Genomic DNA, 25241 nt, shown 5'->3' with positions numbered 1-25241 from the left:
ACTAGATTTGCTACTGGCAGTTTCTTTTAACTCGCTCCGTGAACTAAAATTGGAATCACTGGAGAGAAGAAGACGTTCTTTTCGCGAAACAATATTGAGACCGTTTAGAGAACTGGCGTTTGCGACAGGTGCAGACCTCTCCTACTGCCATCACTACACTATATGGAGCAAGCAGGGCTAGGACAGCAGTACATGGACAGTCGTTTTTCCCTCGCTCGGTTTATTGGAACAGGAATGGGAATGACTATCAATGTGCAAGGTACCCTTCGCCATGTACCGTATGGTGGCTTGCGGAGTATGTACATGCAGATGTAACTTACGCTCGCTAGTCACTCTTGTCAATACACCGCGCTGCTGCAGCTTTGACGTGCTTAGACGCAAGGTCTTGTTGCCGAGGACGTGGAGAGTCCCAGCGGCCCGTCCACTGTTTACTCACGTGACGCCTCATTGGAATTGCAGCAGGCTCTCTACGTGGGACGCCCTTGACAAAACATCTCTGGCCATTTCCTCATAGTTTCTCTGCGTCACAGTGTCGCCCTATCCACTGTACTCGTTCGCGGAACTAACTCAATACCTCGCAGTTCTAGTGTGTCGGCTGCGTATTCGTTCGTAGAAGTTTGTAAAAATTGGTTCAAATGGTTCTAAGCACTATGGGACTTAACACCTGAGGTCATCAGTCCCCTAGAACTTAGAACTACTTAAACCTAACTAACCTAAGGAGACACACACCCATCCATGCCCGAGGCAGGATTCGAACGCGCAACCGTAGCGATCGCACGGTTCCAAGCTGAAGCGGCTAGAACCGCTCGGCCACAGCGGCCGGCTAGATGTTTGTAATACTGCAGTATTTTGACAGTGTAGTGATAGTATACTTGAATTGTTCTTTGACTCTACAGTGGAGTGTGCGCTGTTTTCAAACTTCCCATCTAATTGAAACTATGTGCTTGATCGGGACGCGAACCCAGAACCTTGCTTAGGATGGCTATTCTCTTACCGATTGAGATATCCAATTACGATTCACGACCCGCCCTCACAACTGCATTTCTGCAAGTCCCATCTTCCCACTATCCAAACTTCACGGAAGTTCTCCTGGATACGTTGCAGAACTAGCACTCTTGGAAAAATAGGTACCGCGGAGAAATGGCTTAGCCCTAATGTACGAGGGTCACTACAAACGAAATGAACACTATTTTTGTAAAAATACAGTTTTCATTCTGCATGTGTGAAAGTTTTACAGTGTGTAGATACATCCGTCCCGTTTGTTTTCAAGCTTAGTTCAACCTGTTCCCGTGAGTGGCGCCGTCACAGAATGCCTTCAAGAAGGCTGCTACACTTGACGTTCGTCAGAAGGAACGTGCTGTCATAGAATTCCTGTGCTGTGAAAACGAGACAGTGGGAAACATTCACAAGAGGTTGAAAAAGGTGTATGGAGATGCTGCTGTCGATCGCAGCACAGTTAGTCGGTGGACAAGCGGGTTACTTGATAAAAGCGGGCACGGCAATATCGAGCGGCAGGACTCGTACTGCACACACTCCAGACAAAGTGCAGGGAGTTAACGAATTGGTGACTGCTGACAGACGCATCACAGTGAACGAATTGTCACGCTACGTTGGGTAGTGGAAGGAAGTGTTTGCAAAATACTGAAAGTGTTGGCGTTAAAAAAGGTTTGTGCCAGGTGGGTTCCCAGGATGTTGAGAGTGGCTCACAAAAAAACAAGAAAAACGGTATGCAGCGAACTTTTGGAGCAGTACGATAATGGAGGAGATGAGTTTCTTGGGTGAATTGTGACACGTGATGAAACATGGTTGCATCATTTTTCACTAGAGACGAAGAGGCAATCAATGGAGTGGCATCAAGCAAATTCACCCAAGAAAAAGAAAAAAATTCGAAACCACACCTTCTGCTGGAAAAGTTATGGCTAATTTGTTTTTCGATTCCGAAGGCGTCATGCTTGTGGACATCATGCCAAATGGCACCACCATAAATTCTGATTCATATGTGATGACACTGAAGAAACTTCAAGCTCGACTGAGTCGTGTTCGTCCACATCGGCAAAAGCAGGATGTTTTGCTGTTGCACGACAATGCAAGGCCACATGTCAGTCAAAAAACCATGGAAGCGATCACAAAACTCGGATGGTCAACACTGAAACACCCGCCTTACAGTCCTGACCTGGCTCCATGTGACTATCATCTCTTTGGGAAACTGAAAGACTCTCTTTGTGGAACAGGGTTTGAAGATGATGACTCCCTTGTGCACGCTGCGAAACAGTGGCTCCAACACGTTGGTCCAGAATTTTACCGTGCAAGTATATAGGCGCTGGTTCCAAGATGGCGTAAAGCACTTGATAGGGATGGAAATATTGTGGAGAAATGAAAATATTGTTCCTGAAGGATGTATCTAGACTGTAAAAATTTCAAACATGTAGAATAAAAGATGGATTTTTAAAAAAATAGTGTGCATTTCTTTTGGAGTGACCCTCGTGTAGTTGCTAAGATGAAATTCTCGGACCACAAACAGAATACTTGTGAACAGCGGGTCGCTAAAACTAAACTGATCCGAACAGATTTTCGGCATTTCTCCGAATTTTTTCTGATTCATGTTTGAATCAACTGACGGAAGAAGAATGTACCCGATATTATTGACAGAGGAAGTAGAGCAGGTGTCAATACGGGCAGCACGTTTCGTTAAAGGTTCGTTTAGCAATCATGAATGCCTCACGGTGACGCTCAGCCAACTGCAGTGGCAGACAGTGCAAGAGAGGCGTCGTGCATCCACTGTTATAACACCGAGAACCGACGTTCCTGGAAGAGTGAAACACAACATTGCTTCGACAAGTTTGGCAAAGTGACTATGAGTATAAAATTAGAGAGATCCGAGAACATTCGGAGGCCTACCAACAATCATTATTCCCACAGATCATTCGCGACTGGAACAGAAAAGGAAGGAAATAGCACTGATAAACAGAGTACCCTCTTCCGCACGCCATAAGATGACTTGTGGAGTACAGACGTAGGTGCAGACGTGCGGATATTTTCAAAAAGACGAGGCAACAGTTCATACCTGGCGTGTATGGCTCTGAGCACTATGGGACTCAACTTCTGAGGTCATTAGTCCCCTAGAACTTAGAACTACTTAAACCTAACTAACCTAAAGGCATCACACACATCCATGCCCGAGGCAGGATTCGAACCTGCGACCGTAGCGGTCTCGCGGTTCCAGACTGCAGCGCCTAGAACCGCACGACCACTTCGGCCGGCACACCTGGCGTGTAGTCTTGGCATGAGATCATAAGGTGTTCGGAGAGCACAGCGTAGTAAAATTATGTTCCTGTATTGGGTGTTGACTGTTAGAAATAACATACTTTAAACAATTTCTGTCCCACTATCGGCTGATTTCGACAGCTAGTGTAATTATCGCGCCATTTGTATCAAGCATCGAGATGTGAAGTGTGGTAATGTTTGGAAATGTTTTTGCGTATTTGTAATTATTTGTATTTCACTGTGTTACATCTTCAAGTGTGAGCCTAAGGCAAAAGCAGAGGTCTCAACCAGTTAAGGTGACCACCAGCAGCAACGATAGTGCAGTTCGAGACGCCTCGTGGGAAATGCAGTGATCAACTGACCCAGGATCTCACTTAGAACAATCTAAACTACAACGAACAAATAAAAAGCACACGAAGATATATTGATAAGGGACCATGCAAGAAAGCTGATGATTGTCAGAAAAAGGGCAATCGCTAACCATTTGCCGAACCAAACGAATCAGGGAAAAAAGAAACTTTCCGGCAGAATAAAACTGTATGCCGGTCGGAGACTCCAACTCTGTACCTTTGCCTTTTGCTGGGAAGTGCTCTGCCGACTGAACTACGCTAGCACGACTCACACCCCGTTCTAACAGCTCTTCTTCCACTAGTACCTCATCTCCTACCTTTCAAACTTCACAGTAGTTCTCCTGCGAAACTTTCAGGCCTAGCACTCCTGGAAGAAAGGATATGGCGGATACAACTTCTGGCCACAGACAGCAGAATTGTTTCCAGGATGAATTTTTCACTATGCAACAGAGTGTGAGCTGATATGAAACTTCCTGGAGAATTAAAACTGTGTGCCGGACCGGTACTCGAACCAGGGACCTTTGGAAGGTAGAAGATGAGGTGCTGGCGGAAGTAAAACTGTGAGGATCTTGATAGGTGCGTGGGTAGCTCACTTGGCGCCGGCACAGTAGCTCAGCGCGTTCGGTAAGGGTATTGCCACTATCCATTAAAAAAAAAGTGAGTAAAGATTTCATTGTTAGTACTTTGAGATACGTAATGCGACGCCCGTACAGAACTCATCTCCCTAAAGAAGAAACAGGACGGAAAAAACAAATAGCTAGAGAGATAGGAAAATGAGTCGATAGAGCACTTGCCCGCGAAAGGCAAAGCTCATGATTTCGAGTCTCAGACCGGCACACAGTTTTAATCTCCCAGAATGTTTCAAAGCACCGCACCCCGCACCAGAGTGAAAGTTCATTCTGAGAATCACGAGAAGCTCACTCTATGCCGTCCTGACGAGGTAGATGTCGAGCACTTACTTTTATAATTTGTATACTTGGAAATACTGGAAAAACTTAATTAGCTCAGCAGAGAGATCGCGCCTGAAGTGACAAGGAACATCGTTCATGTGAAACACAACTCGCATATTTCCCCCGCGACGTACTGAAAGCTTAGAATCAAGTCAGTCACGTAGGTGCAGTAATTCTTGATGTCCGAAAAGCATTTGAACTACATGTACGGTTAACTGTTGTTGATAGAGAGGACGCATCAAGTTGTATCGGATGGAGAGTCATCAACAGATGTAGAAGTAACTTCGGGTGTGCCCCAGGGAAGTGTATGTTGGGACCCTTTCCGTTCATGTTGTACACTCATGCTCATAAATTAAGGTTAATGCTGATACATGGAGAAACAACGCTCTGGTGGGCGGTTTGCGCGTTTAAATCACCTCGGGGTATGACCATGCGGTGCATTTGACCTGCGCTCGTCGCACGGTGGCGCTGGCAGCAGTCCACATACGCAGAGGTGTGTTGGTGCATGTCAGAGTACAGTGCAGCGAGTAAGTGTGCAGGAGTTTTCAGGCGTGCTAATGGTGACTATGTGTTGAAAATGGATCAAAGAACTCATATTGATAACGTTATGAGGGGTAGAATACCAGGGCGACTGGAGGCTGGTCAAACACAGCAGGTCGTAGCACGGGCCTTCTGTGTGCCACAAAGTGTAATCTCAAGATTATGGCAACGATTCCAGCAGACAGGAAACGTGTCCAGGCGCTACAGTACGGGACGTCCACAGTGTACAACACCACGAGAAGACCGATATCTCACCATCAGTGCCCGCAGACGGCCACGGAGTACTGCAGGTAGCCTCGCTCGGGATCTTAACGCAGCCGCTGGAACAGCTGTCTCCAGACACACAGTCTACAGACGACTGAACAGACATGGTTTATTCGCTTGGAGACCTGCAAGGTGCATTACACTGACCCCTGGTCGCAGGAGAGCCCGTAAGCCTGGTGGCAAGAACATTGGAACAGTGGTCCCAGGTTATGTTTACAGACGAGTCCAGGTATAGTCTGAACAGTGATTCTCGTCGGGTTTTCATCTGGCGTGAACCCGGAACCAGATACCAACCCCTTAATGTCCTTGAAAGGGACCTGTGTGGATGTAGTGGTTTGAGGGTGTGGGGTGGGATTATGATTGGTGCACGTACATCTATGCATGCCTTTCACAGAGAAACTGTAACAGGTCAGGTATATCAGGACGTCATTTTGCACAAGGATGTCCGCCTTTTCAGGGGTGCAGTGGGTCCCACCTTCCTCCTAATGGATGATAACGCACGGCTCCACCGAGCTGCCATCGTGGAGGAGTACCTTGAAACAGAAGATATCAGGCGAATGGCGTGGCCTGCTTGTTCTCCAGACTTAAATCCCACGTTTGGGATGCTCTCAGTCGACGTATCGCTGCATGTCTTCATACCACTAGGACACTTCAGGAGCTCCGACAGGCACTGGTGCAAGAATGGGAGGCTATACCCCAGCAGCTGCTCGACCACCTGATCCAGAGTATACCAACCCACCGTGCGGCCTGTGTACCAGTGCATGGTGATCATATCCCAAATTGATGTTGAGGTACATGCGCAGGAAACAGTGGCGTTTGGTAGCACATGTGTTTCGGGACGGTTTTCTCAACTTATCACCAATACCGTGGACTTACAGATCTGTGTTGTGTGTGTTTTCTATGTGCCTATGCTATTAGCACCAGTGTTGTGTAGTGCCACGCTGTGTGGCACTACATTCTGCAATTATCCTCAATTTATGAGCATGAGTGTTTAATGACAATATTGATAGTAACCTCAGACTTTTTGCAGATGATGCAGCTATATATAATTAGGCACGGTTTGAAAGGAGTTGCATATACTCCATATTCAGTCAGATCTTGGTAAGATTTCAAAGTAGTCCAAAGATTAGGAACTTGCTTCATATGTTCTGTAATATAAAATGGAGCACTTCACAACAAGAAATTACCTATAGCCACAATATCAGTGACTCACGGTTGGGATCGATCAAATCTTAGAGATAGCTGGATGTAACCCTTTATGGGAATATGAAAAGGAACCAGCACATAGGCACAGTCATGGGTAAAACAGATGGTACACTTCGGTTTATTGGTAGAATACTGAGGAAGTGCAATCAGTATACAAATCATTCGTGCGACCCATCCTAGAATATTGTTTAAGTGTATGGGACCCGTACCAAATAAAATTTACGGGGGATATTGCACGTATGCAGAGAAGAGCAGCGCAAAGAGTCACAGGTTTGTTTGATCCGTAGGAGACTGTCACAGAAATGTTGAAGAAACTGAACCGGCAGACTTTTGAAGACAGGCGGAAACTACCCCGGGAAAGCCTACATACAGAGTTTCAAGAACAGGCTTTAAATGATGACATCTACATCTACATCTACATTTATACTCCGCAAGCCACCCAACGGTGTGTGGCGGAGGGCACTTTACGTGCCACTGTCATTATCTCCCTTTCCTGTTCCAGTCGCGTATGGTTCGCGGGAAGAACGACTGTCTGAAAGCCTCTGTGCGCGCTCTAATCTCTCTAATTTTACATTCGTGATCTCCTCGGGAGGTATAAGTAGGGGGAAGCAATATATTCGATACCTCATCCAGAAACGCACCCTCTCGAAACCTGGCGAGCAAGCTACACCGCGATGCAGAGCGCCTCTCTTGCAGGGTCTGCCACTTGAGTTTGTTAAACATCTCCGTAACGCTATCACGGTTACCAAATAACCCTGTGACGAAACGCGCCGCTCTTCTTTGGATCTTCTCTATCTCCTCCGTCAACCCGATCTGGTACGGATCCCACACTGATGAGCAATACTCAAGTATAGGTCGAACGAGTGTTTTGTAAGCCACCTCCTTTGTTGATGGACTACATTTTCTAAGGACTCTCCCAATGAATCTCAACCTGGTACCCGCCTTACCAACAATTAATTTTATATGATCATTCCACTTCAAATCGTTCCGCATGCATACTCCCAGATATTTTACAGAAGTAACTGCTACCAGTGTTTGTTCCGCTATCATATAATCATACAATAAAGGATCCTTCTTTCTATGTATTCGCAATACATTACATTTGTCTATGTTAAGGGTCAGTTGCCACTCCCTGCACCAAGTGCCTATCCGCTGTAGATCTTCCTGCATTTCGCTACAATTTTCTAATGCTGCAACTTCTCTGTATACTACAGCATCATCCGCGAAAAGCCGCATGGAACTTCCGACACTATCTACTAGGTCATTTATATATATTGTGAAAAGCAATGGTCCCATAACACTCCCCTGTGGCACGCCAGAGGTTACTTTAACGTCTGTAGATGTCTCTCCATTGAGAACAACATGCTGTGTTCTGTTTGCTAAAAACTCTTCAATCCAGCCACACAGCTGGTCTGATATTCCGTAGGCTCTTACTTTGTTTATCAGGCGACAGTGCGGAACTGTATCGAACGCCTTCCGGAAGTCAAGGAAAATGGCATCTACCTGGGAGCCTGTATCTAATATTTTCTGGGTCTCATGAACAAATAAAGCGAGTTGGGTTTCACACGATCGCTGTTTCCGGAATCCATGTTGATTCCTACATAGTAGATTCTGAGTTTCCAAAAACGACATGATACTCGAGCAAAAGACATGTTCTAAAATTCTACAACAGATCGACGTCAGAGAGATAGGTCTATAGTTTTGCGCATCTGCTCGACGACCCTTCTTGAAGACTGGGACTACCTGTGCTCTTTTCCAATCATTTGGAACCTTCTGTTCCTCTAGAGACTTGCGGTACACGGCTGTTGGAAGGGGGGCAAGTTCTTTCGCGTACTCTGTGTAGAATCGAATTGGTATCCCGTCAGGTCCAGTGGACTTTCCTCTGTTGAGTGATTCCAGTTGCTTTTCTATTCCTTGGACACTTATTTCAATGTCAGCCATTTTTTCGTTGGTGCGAGGATTTAGAGAAGGAACTGCAGTGCGGTCTTCCTCTGTGAAACAGCTTTGGAAAAAGGTGTTTAGTATTTCAGTTTTACGCTTGTCATCCTCTGTTTCAATGCCATCATCATCCCGGAGTGTCTGGACATGATGTTTCGAGCCACTTACTGATTTAACGTAAGACCAGAACTTCCTAGGATTTTCTGTCAAGTCGGTACCTAGTATTTTACTTTCGAATTCACTGAACGCTTCACGCATAGCCCTCCTTACGCTAACTTTGACATCGTTTAGCTTCTGTTTGTCTGAGAGGTTTTGGCTGCGTTTAAACTTGGAGTGAAGCTCTCTTTGCTTTCGCAGTAGTTTCCTAACTTTGTTGTTGTACCACGGTGGGTTTTTCCCGTCCCTCACAGTTTTGCTCGGCACGTACCTGTCTAAAACGCATTTTACGATTGCCTTGAACTTTTTCCATAAACACTCAACATTGTCAGTGTCGGAACAGAAATTTTCGTTTTGATCTGTTAGGTAGTCTGAAATCTGCCTTCTATTACTCTTGCTAAACAGATAAACCTTCCTCCCTTTTTTTATATTCCTATTAACTTCCATATTCAGGGATGCTGCAACGGCCTTATGATCACTGATTCCCTGTTCTGCACTTACAGAGTCGAAAAGTTCGGGTCTGTTTGTTATCAGTAGGTCCAAGATGTTATCTCCACGAGTCGGTTCTCTGTTTAATTGCTCGAGGTAATTTTCGGATAGTGCACTCAGTATAATGTCACTCGATGCTCTGTCCCTACCACCCGTCCTAAACATCTGAGTGTCCCAGTCTATATCTGGTAAATTGAAATCTCCACCTAAGACCATAACATGCTGAGAAAATTTATGTGAAATGTATTCCAAATTTTCTCTCAGTTGTTCTGCCACTAATGCTGCTGAGTCGGGGGGTCGGTAAAAGGAGCCAATTATTAACCTAGCTCGGTTGTTGAGTGTAACCTCCACCCATAATAATTCACAGGAACTATCCACTTCTACTTCACTACAGGATAAACTACTACTAACAGCGACGAACACTCCACCACCGGTTGCATGCAATCTATCCTTTCTAAACACCGTCTGTGCCTTTGTAAAAATTTCGGCAGAATTTATCTCTGGCTTCAGCCAGCTTTCTGTACCTATAACGATTTCAGCTTCGGTGCTTTCTATCAGCGCTTGAAGTTCCGGTACTTTACCAACGCAGCTTCGACAGTTTACAATTACAATACCGATTGCTGCTTGGTCCCCGCATGTCCTGACTTTGCCCCGCACCCGTTGAGGCTGTTGCCCTTTCTGCACTTGCCCGAGGCCATCTAACCTAAAAAACCGCCCAGCCCACGCCACACAACCCCTGCTACCCGTGTAGCCGCTTGTTGTGTGTAGGAATGTATTAAGCTGGTGGACAAGTTCTTAGGGTTTTTGTTTTGCATGTTGTTATTACGGTTGCTATAGGTCTATTTATCGATTATCATTTTTTATTTGTAGTTCACTGCTGCTATTTGAGTTTACATATTGTCATTTTGTCATTTGAAAATAGTGAGTGGAGCTATGGATGGTAGAAAATGAAGTACCAAAGGGAGAAATCGGAACATTTCCGACATATTTTTCTGTCTGAATTCAGTAGGTGGGTGATAGCAGCGGATGCAGCCAGAAACATTTGCACCGTTTATCGTTTTCTCGTTTTAAGGAGGTTCATGCTGACATTAGTGACACTCTACGTTGTGAAAGGTTTCTGGGATTTGATGAAGATCGTTTAAAAGCATTAATCCACAATCATAAACGTCGGTGTACTCAATAACTGGCAAATGTGATGAACTGTGATCATTCCATCATCGTGCGATAGTTACATGTAGTGGTGAAGGTTCAAAAATCGGGAACATCATGCTCTAAGCCAAAATTGCAACAATCTGTGGGTGGTCATATGCGCATCTCTGCTTGCTTGTCGTCAATTGGCTCGTGAACAACACAGATCATTCCTATCCTGTATCGTTATTGGTGACGAGAAATGGTATCCTTGTGCTAACATAAGGAAAAGAAAGGGATGGTTGAGACCAAGCAAAGCACCAGCTCCCCGTACAAGACCTCCGCACTTTCCCAAAATATTTTATGTATCTAGCGGAACAGTGAGATTGTAGTGCACTACGAATTGCTCCGCCGAAGTGTAACAATTACTGCCGGCACTTATTGTCAACAACTGAGACGTCTTGCAGATGCAGCCCAAGAACAACGACCAGAAAGGGGCAGAAATCCATTCCAGTACGATTATGCCATAGGTGGTAAATCATTGGAAGCGGTAACGACCGTAAAATACTTAGGAGTTACTATCCGGAGCGATCTGAAGTGGAATGATCACATAAAACAAATAGTGGGAAAAGCAGGCGCCAGGTTGAGATTCATAGGAAGAATTCTAAGAAAATGTGACTCATCGACGAAAGAAGTAGCTTACAAAACGCTTGTTCGTCCGATTCTTGAGTATTGCTCATCAGTATGGGACCCTTACCAGCTTGGATTAATAGAAGAGATAGACATGATCCAGCGAAAAGCAGCGCGATTCGTCATGGGGACATTTAGTCAGCGCGAGAGCGTTACGGAGATGCTGAACAAGCTCCAGTGGCGGACACTTCAAGAAAGGCGTTACGCAATACGGAGAGGTTTATTATCGAAATTACGAGAGAGCACATTCCGGGAAGAGATGGGCAACATATTACTACCGCCCACATATATCTCGCGTAATGATCACAACGAAAAGATCCGAGAAATTAGAGCAAATACGGAGACTTACAAGCAGTCGTTCTTCCCACGCACAATTCGTGAATGGAACAGGGAAGGGGGGATCAGATAGTGGTACAATAAGTACCCTCCGCCACACACCGTAAGGTGGCTCGCGGAGTATAGATGTAGATGTAGATGTAGATGTAGATGTAGGAGGACTGCGTAAAGTTATGCTACTTCACGCTAACGCCCCCCCCCCCCCCTGCATTCTGTTCACAAAAACCACTGCACAGGAGTTGGGTTAGAAAGTCGTTGTATACCTACCTCATTCATCTGATACTGCACTCTCAGATTTTCACATTTTCCGCTCTCTATCGGAAAACCTTCAAGGAAACTTCCTGGCAGATTAAAACTGTGTGCCCGACCGAGACTCGAACTCGGGACCTTTGCCTTTCGCGGGCAAGTGCTCTACCATCTGAGCAACCGAAGCACGACTCACGCCCGGTACTCACAGCTTTACTTCTGCCAGTATCTCGTCTCCTACCTTCCAAACTTTACAGAAGCTCTCCTGCGAACCTTGCAGAACTAGCACTCCTGAAAGAAAGGATATTGCGGAGACATGGCTTAGCCACAGCCTGGGGGATGTTTCCAGAATGAGATTTTCACTCTGCAGCGGAGTGTGCGCTGATATGAAACTTCCTGGCGGATTAAAACTGTGTGCCCGACCGAGACTCGAACTCGGGAGCTTTGCCTTTCGCGGGCAAGTGCTCTAGAGAGTGCTCTGCCAGACGAGATACTGGCAGAAATAAAGCTGTGAGTACCGGGCGTGAGTCGTGCTTTGGTAGCTCAGATGGTAGAGCACTTGCCTGCGAAAGACAATGGTCCCGAGTTCGAGTCTCGGTCGGGCACACAGTTTTAATCTGAAAGGAAGTTTCATATCAGCGCACACTCCGCTGCAGAGTGAAAATTTCCGTCTGGAACCTTCAAGGAACTTCCTCTCCTGATGAAAATGCGGAAAACTTGGAAATTGGTGGTAAGGCCTTATGGGACCAAACTGCTGAGGTCATCGATCCCTAAGCTTACACACTACTTAATCTAACTTATTCTAAGGACAACACGCACACCCATGCCCGAGGAAGGACTCGAACCTCCGACGGGGGGAGCCGCGCGGCCCTTGACAAGGCGCCTTAGATCGATCGGCTACCCCACGCGTCATGAAAACGCGCTCCGAACACGGCTCGAGGAGTCCACCTCAAAACCACGTGATTTCTACAGTTGCGGAATCGAAAAGTTACGTTGGCACTCTGTTGTAAATAGTGAAGGAGAATATATTATTGATGACTTAAGTCTCTGATAGGTTTATATGTTGTGTTTATTAAGCTTATGGACAAACGCTACAGACTTATGCACCAATCAAATACCGCAACCCCCTACATATTACTCACATAGGGACGATAAGAACAATATTAGATTAATCGTAACACGCACGTAGGCATTTAATCATTCTTCATCCGCTACATAGGTGAATGGAACGGGGAAAAACCGTAGTAAGTGGTACATTGGAACGTGCCCCTGACTTGGAGTTGACAGCGGTATGCAGAGTATAGATGTAGATGTAAATGTATATCATCTAGCGCCGCAAGGCGTGGTTTGTCAACAGTGCTATGAAAGACATAAAACTATGTATGTCACGCAGGGAGGAAGCGGAACCGGTAAGATCAGTACCCGTGTGTTGAAGAATGCTTTCTGAAATGACTTAGTCAGTGCAATGGAAAAAGCACACCTACCGAAGGTTATAGGCTTACTTTAAAACTTTATACCGAAAAGAAGCAGTGTCGATGATATTGAATAGCACAGAAAATGGCCAGAAGCCCAACGTTGGATAGCACAGGAAATGGCCAGAGGTCCAGCGTAAGTTTTGGCAGCATTGGAGAATAATTTTGAATTGTTTCAAGAAACACGAATTCATCGAGCAGCCACAGAATCAGCTCAACAACATGACAGGGATAAATAGACTCGGGTTTCCCCGATAGGCCTCCATTGCGTCTCCTTCCCGACTTAGGAGCTAGTGTAACGTCTGGTGATTTCATACGTTTTGAGGATCAAGTGGCAGTCTGCGTGACCTGCCTGACGTTAAATTTTGGCTGTCCGGGGTTATATGAACGAAAACGATGACGAACTCGATGAAGAAGTATTTGCGGTTTTGGTCACAACACAATAAGCGCTTGAGCAAGGGTCACCAAAGCAGAAGAAGAGCATTAATTACTTTACAAAATGACTCTGAAGTTTTGCTATGTATTTTCGGAATGACCCTCTTTCATACATGAATAATTCGAAATGCCCCACATTCGACGCCTGAAAATGTCTCTGGGCCGCAGCTCAAGAAATTGATAGCCGATGATCGAGAAAGGTTTCATTGTAAGATGTATTTGAACGTGTTTTAATGCAGGCAACGGGAAAAGACTAAACCGGACACTCCAAGAAAGACGGCGTACGAGGTTTGTAAGCACTTTCTAGGTAGTAACTTCTCTCATGTTAGCGAGGAGTTGCAGCATCACATGACGCAGTCTTCGCTGTCGGTTTCCTTAGTCTGTGGTGTTAAGCCGATGTCGACAGCAGACATTGGCAAGGAAGGAAAATTCTAGGTTTGTTAACGATGGACTGGCAGGCACTGATGACACGTTTCTGTAGTGTTTCTGCAGCATCACGAGGCTTGTGTAAGCCAAAGATTTCAAATGTTCCCAAAAACAAAAATTCAATGTATTAAAATAGCGGGGAATGATCTGGCCGACCTAACGGAACTCCCCGACCAACCATTGCCCATTAAATGTCTGTGTGAGGTGTTCTCAGACATTTCGGAGAAAATGGTCTGTCGCTCGATTATGCATGATCCACATCTCCAGCCGTTGTTGGATGGTACTTCATCTACCAGGAGAGGCAATTCGTTTGATAGGAACTGATGACGATAGCTTGCACCAGTCAGCATGTTTGGTAGTGTCTAAGGGCACCAGCCCATTTGCACCGAAATGTCCAACAACACCTCACAAAGATATTTAATGGTCAATCGGTTACCATAGTTGGGGAGGCCAAGTACGCTAGGCAAACCATTCGCTCGATCTTAATCCATTGGGTTTTTGGCTATGGTGAGATTTTAAAGCTTTAGTGGATGAAAGTCCTATAATAACGTACGAATAACACAGGAACGCGTGACCAGTTCTTGCCAGCGCTTCTGCGACAAACCTGGAGACTTTCTGACAGTACATGATTCCCTAAAACTTCAGACAGAAGCAGGCCTTACTATAAACGGACAATGTACTCAGAAACTCCTTTAGCGATGTCTCATAAGTCCAGGTCGCATGTAACAGTAAGCCGATTACATTAGATGCTCTGCTGTTTCGCAGTAACAGAATAATGTGTTCTCATTTGTTTATTGCAATCTGTAGGTAGTTCGTGTTTGCAAAGAAATGTACAGAGGACCAATACTTTCCATAAAATGTATAAATGATATGGCATATAGCGCCGGAAGTTCTAAAAGGCTTTTCCTGGATGATGCTGTTTTAAACAGAGAAGTCGCAACGCTAGAAAACTGTAGTACAATGCAGGAGACCCTCAGAGGATCGACACTTGGTGCAGGGAGTGGCAGTTGACCCTCAGTATAAACAAATGTAACGCATTGCGAAAACATAGAAAGTCACGATTACAGAACAATCATTGGAAGCAGTTACTTCCATAAAATATACAGGAGTATGTGTAGGGAGCGATTGGAAGTGGAACGCCGACATAAGGTTAATTGCGAGTGAGACATGTGCCACCCTGAGATTCGTTGGAAAAGTTCACAGCAGATGTAGTTCATCAACAAAGGAAATAGCTTATAAAAACATGTTGGACCAATATTTGAATATTGTTATCAGTATGGGTTCTGTACCATATAGGAATGATAGAGGAAGTAGAGAAGATCCAAAGAACAGCAGCTCGTTTCATACAGATTCATTTGGTAAGTGCGAAAGTGTCACGGAGATGCTCAGTCGATTCTAGTGGCTGACCTTGCAAGCGAGACGTTCTTTATCGCGGTATGGTCTACTATTAAAGTTCCGAGAGCGTAAGTTACTGGAATAGTCAGCCAATATATTGCAGTCGGGTGACGTTGTCGGCAACCGCCGATATTTCGACAGGTGCATACCCTGTCCTTTTTAAGGCAAAACTAGCAGGTTCGCTTTGAAAATAATAGGGTGTGCAGTTGTCGAAATATCGGCGGTTGTCGACGAAGTCACCCGGCTGTATTGCTGTAAGTTATTAGAACATGGTATACGCCAGGAAAAATTCAGGATTCACAACCAATATATTGCTCCTTCCCGCGTTTATCTCATGAAAAGGCTATCAAGATAAAATTGTAAGAGATCCAAGCCCACACAGAGGCTTGCCGGCAATCGTTGCTCACGCAAACCATACGCGATTGGAACAGGGAAAGGGGCAAGTGAGACTGGTACATAAAGTGCTCTCCGACACACACCGTAAGGTGGCTTAGGGAGCATAGATGTAGTTCTCGTTCGTTCCTGCTGCTGCAAGCGCTAGCAGCAAGATTAGTTGCTGATAGACTCCTAGTTGTAGATATTGTTGTAATACATGCACTGGAAACCTGAAAATGTATATTTTTGAATCTTGGGTCAAGCAAGCAGAATATTGAAGCCAAATTATTGTCTGCAGTTTGTCCAAATCTATGGTCTGTTTGCCTGTCTAGCTCGTCTTCTGCTACCTCTGCTACACTTGCGCTGTCAGTGCTGTCTTCAGGCTTGCTTAAACGATTTATCTGCACTTTTAAGCTATTGGTACAATTTTGCGTATAGTTACATACTGCTTACGAGACAGCTCTCCGGTAACAGGAAACATTGAGAAAGAGTTTCACATTCTGTATTTCTATAGTATGTAGTTAAATTCCCTTTACAGACGTTGAGGACTCGTAGTTGGGACCAAAACCGTTGAATGTAACATAGAAACTCATATCCGGAAACGATTCCCGATACAGACAAAATACCACAAAACACGTCCAGTTCTCCCGCGTTTTCGGCGCCACTGTCTAGGGTACTTCGTACATCATTCACCGATCACATGATGTCCCGACTCAGAATCTGCTAGAGTACACCTGTGGGGGTAACGTGAAACCCTTTATTTATGAAACCCCTGTGGCATCCGAGGAGGATCTACTGGCGCGGATTACGTCTGCAGCGGATGCTGGAGGACCAGGGACTGGTGATCTTGTGTACTTGAACGTGGTAGGGACGTACCGTATCTGCGATGACGTCGAGCCCTACTTGTAAGAGGACGCAGATGACAAGCAGCAGCAGTCAGAGGGCAACGTGTGTTGTGGTACTTTTGTGTAGCGGGAATACGATACATCTCCGGTGAAACCTTCCCGTCTCCTCTATATCTCTCTTGTGTTACGCAACCTTCCCTTCTACAATAACCTATGAAACCTTCCCTTAGGATTTCTACCTCTTGCTTAATAATAACAAATGAAATCTTCGCTTTGAAATTAATTCTCTTTCTCAATCTTCGCATACAAAATTAAATGCTGCTCATTAAAAGTTATTTTCTGATTATTTCGACGAAACACAGAATGTGTCGTCGTCGTGGCCCTCAGTTGTTACGTGCAATAACCCATAACTGTTCCTTACCTTCTTTACTGTTACTGGATCGCCATCTGACTGCTACATCGAACTGCGACATGAATTTACTTACTCTGTTTTACTATACTATATTAACTGCTGGTGGGCTGTCATAATAAGTGGCTGTATTTATTACCAAAGCTGACGTATTCATTAATAGTAAAGCTGACGTTATTCTTTAATAGCAAAGCTGACGTGATTCTTTAATTAATTTGACTGGGGATTACGTAATTCATAGTTAAACTTTTTCTTGACAACAATAAAATTTTGCAAAGTTTTACGTTGATGGTTTTTGAGATGGATTATAATCAGTAATGCAACATTCTGGCAAAAATTAAGTATATTGTGAATGAAATGATTTTACAAACGTTCAAATGGGGCTTACTTTTTACAATAATCTTACAACTAGCAATGCGCAAACATGCCTTCAGTAGTCTTGAGTTTCTCAAAAAATTAATTCAGTAATATTAGTTCCTCTTATGATAATAGTTAGCTGATGTCTCTGTACATCCGTTTATAACTCTTGTAAATCATAGCTAGTGGCTGGCAGTCACCCCGCTCCTCTCAACCTCTCGCTTCAGACCTGCTACCGACTCGCTTCACATCTCGCTTCCTACGAACGCTAAATGCGGTCTCTCCTGCCAACAATGCTTTCTGGTGCAGACAATCCCTGCTACCATTACAAAATGTATCAATGCGCGGTCTTTCCCGCTCTTTTCTTAAAATGTATCCATACGCTGTCTCTCCCGCCCTTTTTAAAATTATATCAATGTGCGGTCTCTCTTGCCAACAATACTTTGGTGCAGACATTCCCTGCTACCACAATTATTTCCAATATGACAAATATTAATTATTCCTACTTAATCCTATTAATAAAATATAAACATCTTTCATAATTGTGGTTTGACGATAGACAATATAAATATACACGTCTTACACTGGACATGAGTTCCTATGCAAAACTTAACCGTCTTTGTCCCCACTGTATGTCCCCAAAGTCTGTTAAGCAAATTTAGTTACGCCCTGTATAACTGCGGAAGAGGCCACAACACGATACCTCTTATAAAGTACTGGTTAGACGGTAAGTATCAGCTGAAAAACGTCGTATCGAGGTGAAAGAATTCGATAAAACGAAGCAACACCACTTTTTTCGAGTTCCTAGGCGCAGGGCTTGTACGTATCTACAACGCGACAATTGTTGAACTATATGAAAAAAAACGTAAATCAGTTACAAACTATGGCGCGCACAAACATTATTCAACATGTAAACGTCACTATAGATATTTGGATTTAGGTTGTCACATGTTCGATATGCCTGCCATCGTTGGCAACGATGGGGCGCAGACGAATAGCCAAATTCTGCACGACCCGCTGAAACGGTGGAACATCGATGCTATCGATGACCTCCTGAGTGGCTGTTTTCAGCTCAGAAATGGTTTGGGGGATATTGCTGTACACCTTGTCTTTAATATACACCCACAAAAGATTCGCATATGTGCAGATCCCGAGAATATGGCGGCCAACCGAGGCCCATGCCAGTGACCTCTGGCCACCTCAAAGCCAGAATACTGTCCCCGAAGAGCTCCTCCAAGACATCAAACATTCTCCTGCTTCGATGGGGTCGAGCTCCGTCTTGCAGGAACCACATCTTGTCAAAACCAGGGTCACTTTGGATAACGGGGTTGAAATCAACTTCCAAAACCTTCACGTACCGTTCGGTAGGAATAGCGCACCGATTATTACGTGACTGGACATTCCACACCACACAGTCACCCGTTGAGGGTGAAGAGACTTCTCGATCGCGAAATGTGGATTCTCAGTCCCCCAAATACGCCAAATTTGCTTATTTACGAACCCATCCAAATGAAAGTGAGCTTCGTCCCTAAACCAAATCATGCATGCGCATACTAATTCCCATCATGCCCCGCGACCAACCGTGTAATTTGAACGCCATAACGCAAACTGTTCAGAGGTTATGACGATTTTATTTCACGTGGTTCAATAATTGTCACCCTGTAAACACAATGTATTCTGATATTAGAATCTTATTAGCAAGAGCGCGAACATTATCCATTTTGTCGACTGACACCAGTCCGGAACGCATTACTCGGTAACTCCACATCCGATGGCCGCCTCCGCTCCGGTCAGATGACCACATTGTCTGCTCCGTTTGCTCCGGAACGCCTGCGATTGCTCGTCGCCTCCTACGATATTGACCAAGACAATCGGATGGAGTGCACTATGCGGAAACTCCTATTTATTCCCCAGCGTCATCGGAAAGTCCCCCGGGCCGCAGTACCAGGAAAAGCGGGATTCCGTCATTAAGTGTTGTAGCCAAGCCACGGGGATTCCGTGCGGGACGAGGCCGTTGCAATATCGTCTCCAAACTCCAGCTTGGAAACTGCCTGACAAGAATCCCCTTACGTTTTAGCCAGTACAGGCAATGAAGGAATCTCGAGGGTGAATTACAGTAAATGCAAACATACATGAACCCCCTAAACAGTTGCACAGCAGACCCCGCTCATGAGCAGAACACGGCAAGCACCATAACCTGATTTCTCATAAACTTCCCTCAGTGGAAAAGCGGACAAAATAAGCGAACACGTGTGGTGGCTTATCCGTAGATACTCGACCGTTGCTGAGAGAACGACGGTAGAAGTTTTCGAAGTACCTTATGTGTCTTTCAGAGAGCAAAAAGTTAAGTCGAAGCAGTGGCACAGTGACTAACGTCGCGGTTTCACACGTCTGCCCCCCCGTTTTCGAAACCAGGTTATTATCGTTATTTTTGTTTGTGATTGATCTGCCCGTGTCCATAGAAGGACAATACAGGAATGTTTTCCAGTACATAGCAAAATGAAGGCGTCTTTATTTGTCTATTAACTGCATCTGGTGAATGAATTGAAAAAGAAAAATGAGTTAGAAAATTATTTGAAATTGTTTCCGTTGAAATTCCTGTGGTGTATCTTGATTCATTAATCAACAGCAGAGCCAGATTACGGTAAAGTGATCCGTTACGCGTGATCTGGCTCTTAATTATTGTCAATGCGCGAAATGTTCTGAAATGTTAATGAGGCTTCTTTCCCGAGAGAGATTCATACGAAGAAATGTCAGTGTTACAAACATGCTTTCGGGCGATGCTCATGGTGTTCGGAATTTCTATGTTTCAAACGTTTCTATGATCAGTATCATCCAAGGGGAAGAACAAAATATTACTGAAGAATAAACATTAGAATAAAATATAAGAATTAATATAAGAATTGATATAAGAATGAAATATAAGAATGGAAGCAGCTAAAAATGTAGGTCTAAGCATAAATGAAAATAAAACAAAGTTCATGGTAATAGAAGAAGAGCTCAGTTGGGACCAATCCATCGAACAACAAACTTAACAATACAGAAGACAGACACATCAAACAACAAAACCTTATAAAATAAGACATCTTAACGAGAATTCAAGCCGGGGAAATATGTCTAGGAGCTATACATAAGCCGGCCGTGGTGACCGAGCCGTTCTAGGCGCTTCAGTCCGGAACCGCGCTGCTGCTACGGTCGCATGTTAGAATCCTAACTCGGGCATGGATGTGTGTGATGTCCTTAGGTTAGTTAGGTTTAAGTAGTTCTAAGTTCTAGGGGCTTGATGACCTCAGATGTTAAGTCCCACAGTAATTTGAACCATTTGCTATACATAACATCGTAAGATCTAAGTTATTATCCAGGCAGGCAAAAATAACAATATATCCCACCATATCATACCAGAAGTGTGCTAGGCAAGCGAGACATGGACTGACAATATATAAATAAATAAATAAATAAACTCATCACTTTTAAAAATAAAGTACTGAGAAAAATATATGGAGCAGTGAAAGAAGATGAACAATGGAGAATAAGGAAAAATAGAGAACTCAAACAATTAGACACACTACGTGACACCGTAGCAGAGTGAAAACTAAATGACTCGGATAGTACGGACATGTGAGAGGGAGAGGGGTGAACAGGGTAATAAACGCAGTGACACATGGAGAAGCTGAATGAACGAGACCACTATGACGACCGAGACCGAGATGGAAGGATAATACCATGGGAGACATCCAGATGCTGGCTCTAGGACACGAAGATGCAGCTGACAGGGTGTGGAAGGCTGGAATGAGTGAGGCCAAGGACCGGCTGCGCGTTGTGTGGACAGTAGAAATAAGTATGTAAGAATATCAGAATTTAAAGAGACTGCAACCACGGAAAATACCATAGACACAAACACTACTGGCCATTAAAATTGATACATCACGAAGATGACGTGCTACAGATGCGAAACTTAACCGACGGGAAGAAGATGCTGTTATATGCAAATGATTAGCTTTTCAGAGCATTCACACAAGGTTGGCACCGGTGGCGACACCTACAACGTGCTGACATGAGGAAAGTTTGCAACCGGTTTCTCATACACAAATAGCAGTTGACCGGCGTTGCCTGGTGAAACGTTGTTGTGATGCGTCGTGTAAGGAGGAGAAATGCGTACCATCACGTTTCCGACTTTGATAAAGGTCAGATTGTAGTCTATCGCGATTGCGGTTTATCGTGTCGCGACATTGCTGCTCGCGTTGGTCGAGATCCAATGACTGTTAGCAGAATATGGAATCGGTGGGTTCTGGAAGGTAGTGCGGAAAACCGTGCTGGATCCCAACGGCCTCGTATCACTAGCAGTCGAGATGACAGGCATCTTATCCGCATGGCTGTAACGGATCGTGCAGCCACGTCTCGATCCCTGAGTCAACAGATGGGGACGTTTGCAAGACAACAACCATCTGCACGAACAGTTAGACGACGCTTGCAGCAGCATGGACTATCAGCACGGAGACCATTACTGCGGTTACCCTTGACGCTGCATAACAGACAGGAGCGCCTGCGATGGTGTACTCAACGACGAACCTGGGAGCACGAATGGCAAAACTGTTTACAGCATCATGATGGTCGCATCCGTGTTTGGCGATATCGCGGTGAACGCACATTGGAAGCGTGTATTCGTCATCGCCATACTGGCGTATCACCCGGCGTGATGGTATGGGGTGCCATTGGTTACACGTCTCGGTCACCTCTTGTTCGCATTGACGGCACTTTGAACGGTGGACGTAACATTTAAGATGTGTTACGACCCATGGCTCTACCCTTCATTCGATCCCTGCGAAACCCTACATTTCAGCAGGATAATGCACGACCGCATGTTGCAGGTCCTATACGGGCCTTCTGGATACAGAAAATGTTCGACTGCTGCCTGACCAGCACAGTCTCCAGATCTCTCACCAATTGTAAACGTCTGGTCAATGGTGGCCGAGCAACTGGCTTGTCATAATACGCCACTCACTACTCTTGATGAACTGTGGTATCGTGTTGAAGCTGCATGGGCAGCTGTACCTGTACACGCCATCCAAGCTCTGATTGACTCAATGCCCAGGCGTATCAAGGCCGTTATTACGGCAGGAGGTGGTTGTTCTGGGTACTGATTTCTCAGGATCTATGTACCCAAATTGCGTGAAAATGTAATCACATGTCATTCTAGTATAATATATTTGTCCAATGAATACCCGTTATCATCTGGATTTCTTCTTGGTGCAGCAATTTTAATGGCCAGTAGTGTATATTATATAATAAACGTAAGATACTTATTGTGAAACCCAGTGGTAAATTTGCGATTAATATAATGTCCTTGTATCCCCTAACTTGATAAGAAACATTCGTGAAGTAACATTCTACGCACATGGGTAGATAACCGAAAAAACTAAAGTTAAATTAAAAGAGTGATCGTATTTCAAAAACTGGGTGCAAAAGTAAGAGGCCACGACGCTAGAGCCGGTCACGGTGACCAAGCGGTTCTGGACGCTTCAGTCCGGAACCGTGCGACTTCTAGGGTCGCAGGTTCGAAACCTGCCTCGGGCATGGATGTGTATGATGTCCTTAGGTTACTTAGGTTTAACCTAATGGTCGCGCGGTTCCAGACTGAAACGCCTAGAGCCGCTCGGCCGCACCGGCTGGCTAAACTTAAAACCATTCAAATTATAATAAAAATTACAACAATTAAATGTCGCTATTTGCATAGAATGGAAAGAATTAGTATCACCATCATTATCTACGCCATGAATTCATCGCTGTTTCATCCATTATTTGTTAAGGTAACTTGGGTACTGCCAGCCGCCCCCAAAGGAGAAATGTAAACAAAGAATAGAAAAAAATCTGTCCTGGTGAATGATAGCAGCTTTCTTCGATCACTCATATAACGAGCTCGGTAGTGTAGTGTCCCTTGGGATGTTAAACTGATAGTAGAGGCGAGCGGTATCTCCCTTTATATCCTTCGGTTCCTCTCATTTCATTTGCTCGCATGTGCGCGAGATTCTACTGTGCCCTGTTACAGAGGGGCCGTACGTGATGCTGCCAAGTGTCTATGGGACTCTTCATAGAGTTACTATCTTTACATATGCTTCTGCAGTTGCAGCGAACATGCTGAAGCAACTTACCGACACATTTTTGTATTGTTATTTAAGTTAGCGAAAGTAGGGGTGGGCTGCTAGCGAACACAGTTTTACTCTTCAGAAGCTGAATGAAACAATTAAAAAGACATTGATAAGAGTGAAAACGATTGTATGACGCTAGATGAGCTGTTGTTGATTGGTTCTGAATACTGCGAGGACGATGGGGACGTTAGCTCAAAATTTTATAGGCAAAGAATTGGTATCCAGATGGGACTGGAGATAGGTTGATATTTATGAAGTAAGAATGTGGGATGACCAATGGAAAAGATGGGGTGTATATAGTGGAAGGAGGGTATAACCTAGCTTTTATTCAGAGAAAGGGTGGGGTCGAGCCTTCACTTCAAAGAGAGGAGAGATTATAGTAAAGAGGATGGATAGATTTCAGAAATGATTTCATAGTCTAGGAGGGTCAGGTGATTGAAATTACATCTACATCTACATTTATACTCCGCAAGCCACCCAACGGTGTGTGGTGGAGGGCACTTTACGTGCCACTGTCATTACCTCCCTTTCCTGTTCCAGTCATGTAAGGTTCGCGGGAAGAACGACTGCCGGAAAGTCTCTGTGCGCGCTCGAATCTCTCTAATTTTACATTCGTGATCTCCTCGGAGGTATCTACATCTACAGCTACATGACTACTCTGCAATTAACATTCAAGTCCTTGGCAGAGGGTTCATCGAACCACAATCATACTATCTCTCTACCATTCCACTCCCGAACAGCGCGCGGGAAAAACGAACACCTAAACCTTTCCGTTCGAACTCTGATTTCTCTTATTTTATTTTGATGATCATTCCTACATATGTAGGTTGGGCTCAACAAAATATTTTCGCATTCGGAAGAGAAAGTTGGTGACTGAAATTTCGTAAATAGATCTCGCCGCGACGAAAAACGTCTTTGCTTTAATGACTTCCATCCCAACTCGCGTATCATATCTGCCACACTCTCTCCCCTATTACGTGATAATACAAAACGAGCTGCCCTTTTTTGCACCCTTTCGATGTGCTCCGTCAATCCCACCTGGTAAGGATCCCACACCGCGCAGCAATATTCTAACAGAGGACGAACGAGTGTAGTGTAAGATGTCTCTTTAGTGGACCTGTTGCATCTTCTAAGTGTCCTGCCAATGAAACGCAACCTTTGGTTCGCCTTCCTCACAATATTATCTATGTGGTCTTTCCAACTGAAGTTGTTCGTGATTTTAACACCCAGGTACTTAGTTGAATTGACAGCCTTGAGAATTGTACTATTTATCGAGTAATCGAATTCCAACGGATTTCTTTTGGAACTCATGTGGATCACCTCACACTTTTCGTTATTTAGCGTCAACTGCCACCTGCCACACCGCACAGCAATCTTTTCTAAATCGCTTTGCAACTGATACTGTTCTTCGGATGACCTTACTAGACGGTAACTTACAGCATCATCTGCGAACAACCTATGAGAACTGCTCAGATTGTTACCCAGGTCATTTATGTAGATCAGGAACAGCAGAGGTCCCAGGACGCTTCCCTGGGGAACACCTGATATGCCTTCAGTTTTACTCGATGATTTGCCGTCTATTACTACGAACTGCGACCTTCCTGACAGTAAATCACGAATCCAGTCGCACAACTGAGACGATACGCCATAGGCCCGCAGCTTGATTAGAAGCCGCTTGTGAGGAACGGTGTCAAAAGCTTCCCGGAAATCCAGAAATACGGAATCAACCTGAGATCCTATGTCGATAGCGGCCATTACTTCGTGCGAATAAAGAGCTAGCTGCGTTGCACAAGAACGATGTTTTCTGAAACCATGCTGATTACG

The 25241-nt window shown here is 44.7% G+C and overlaps 1 protein-coding gene across 1 annotated transcript in view; it reads left to right on the top strand.

Moving 5' to 3' along the window:
• Positions 1–25241, top strand: part of LOC126092704 (putative inorganic phosphate cotransporter) — a 173919-nt gene that overhangs the window by 77916 nt on the left and 70762 nt on the right. The window lies entirely within an intron of this gene.

The sequence above is a fragment of the Schistocerca cancellata genome, chromosome 1 (genome assembly GCF_023864275.1).
Source record: "Schistocerca cancellata isolate TAMUIC-IGC-003103 chromosome 1, iqSchCanc2.1, whole genome shotgun sequence".
Taxonomy (NCBI): Eukaryota; Metazoa; Arthropoda; class Insecta; order Orthoptera; family Acrididae; genus Schistocerca; species Schistocerca cancellata.
The sequence above is the reverse complement of the archived record's forward strand: the minus strand, read 5'-3'. Positions and strand labels throughout refer to the sequence as shown.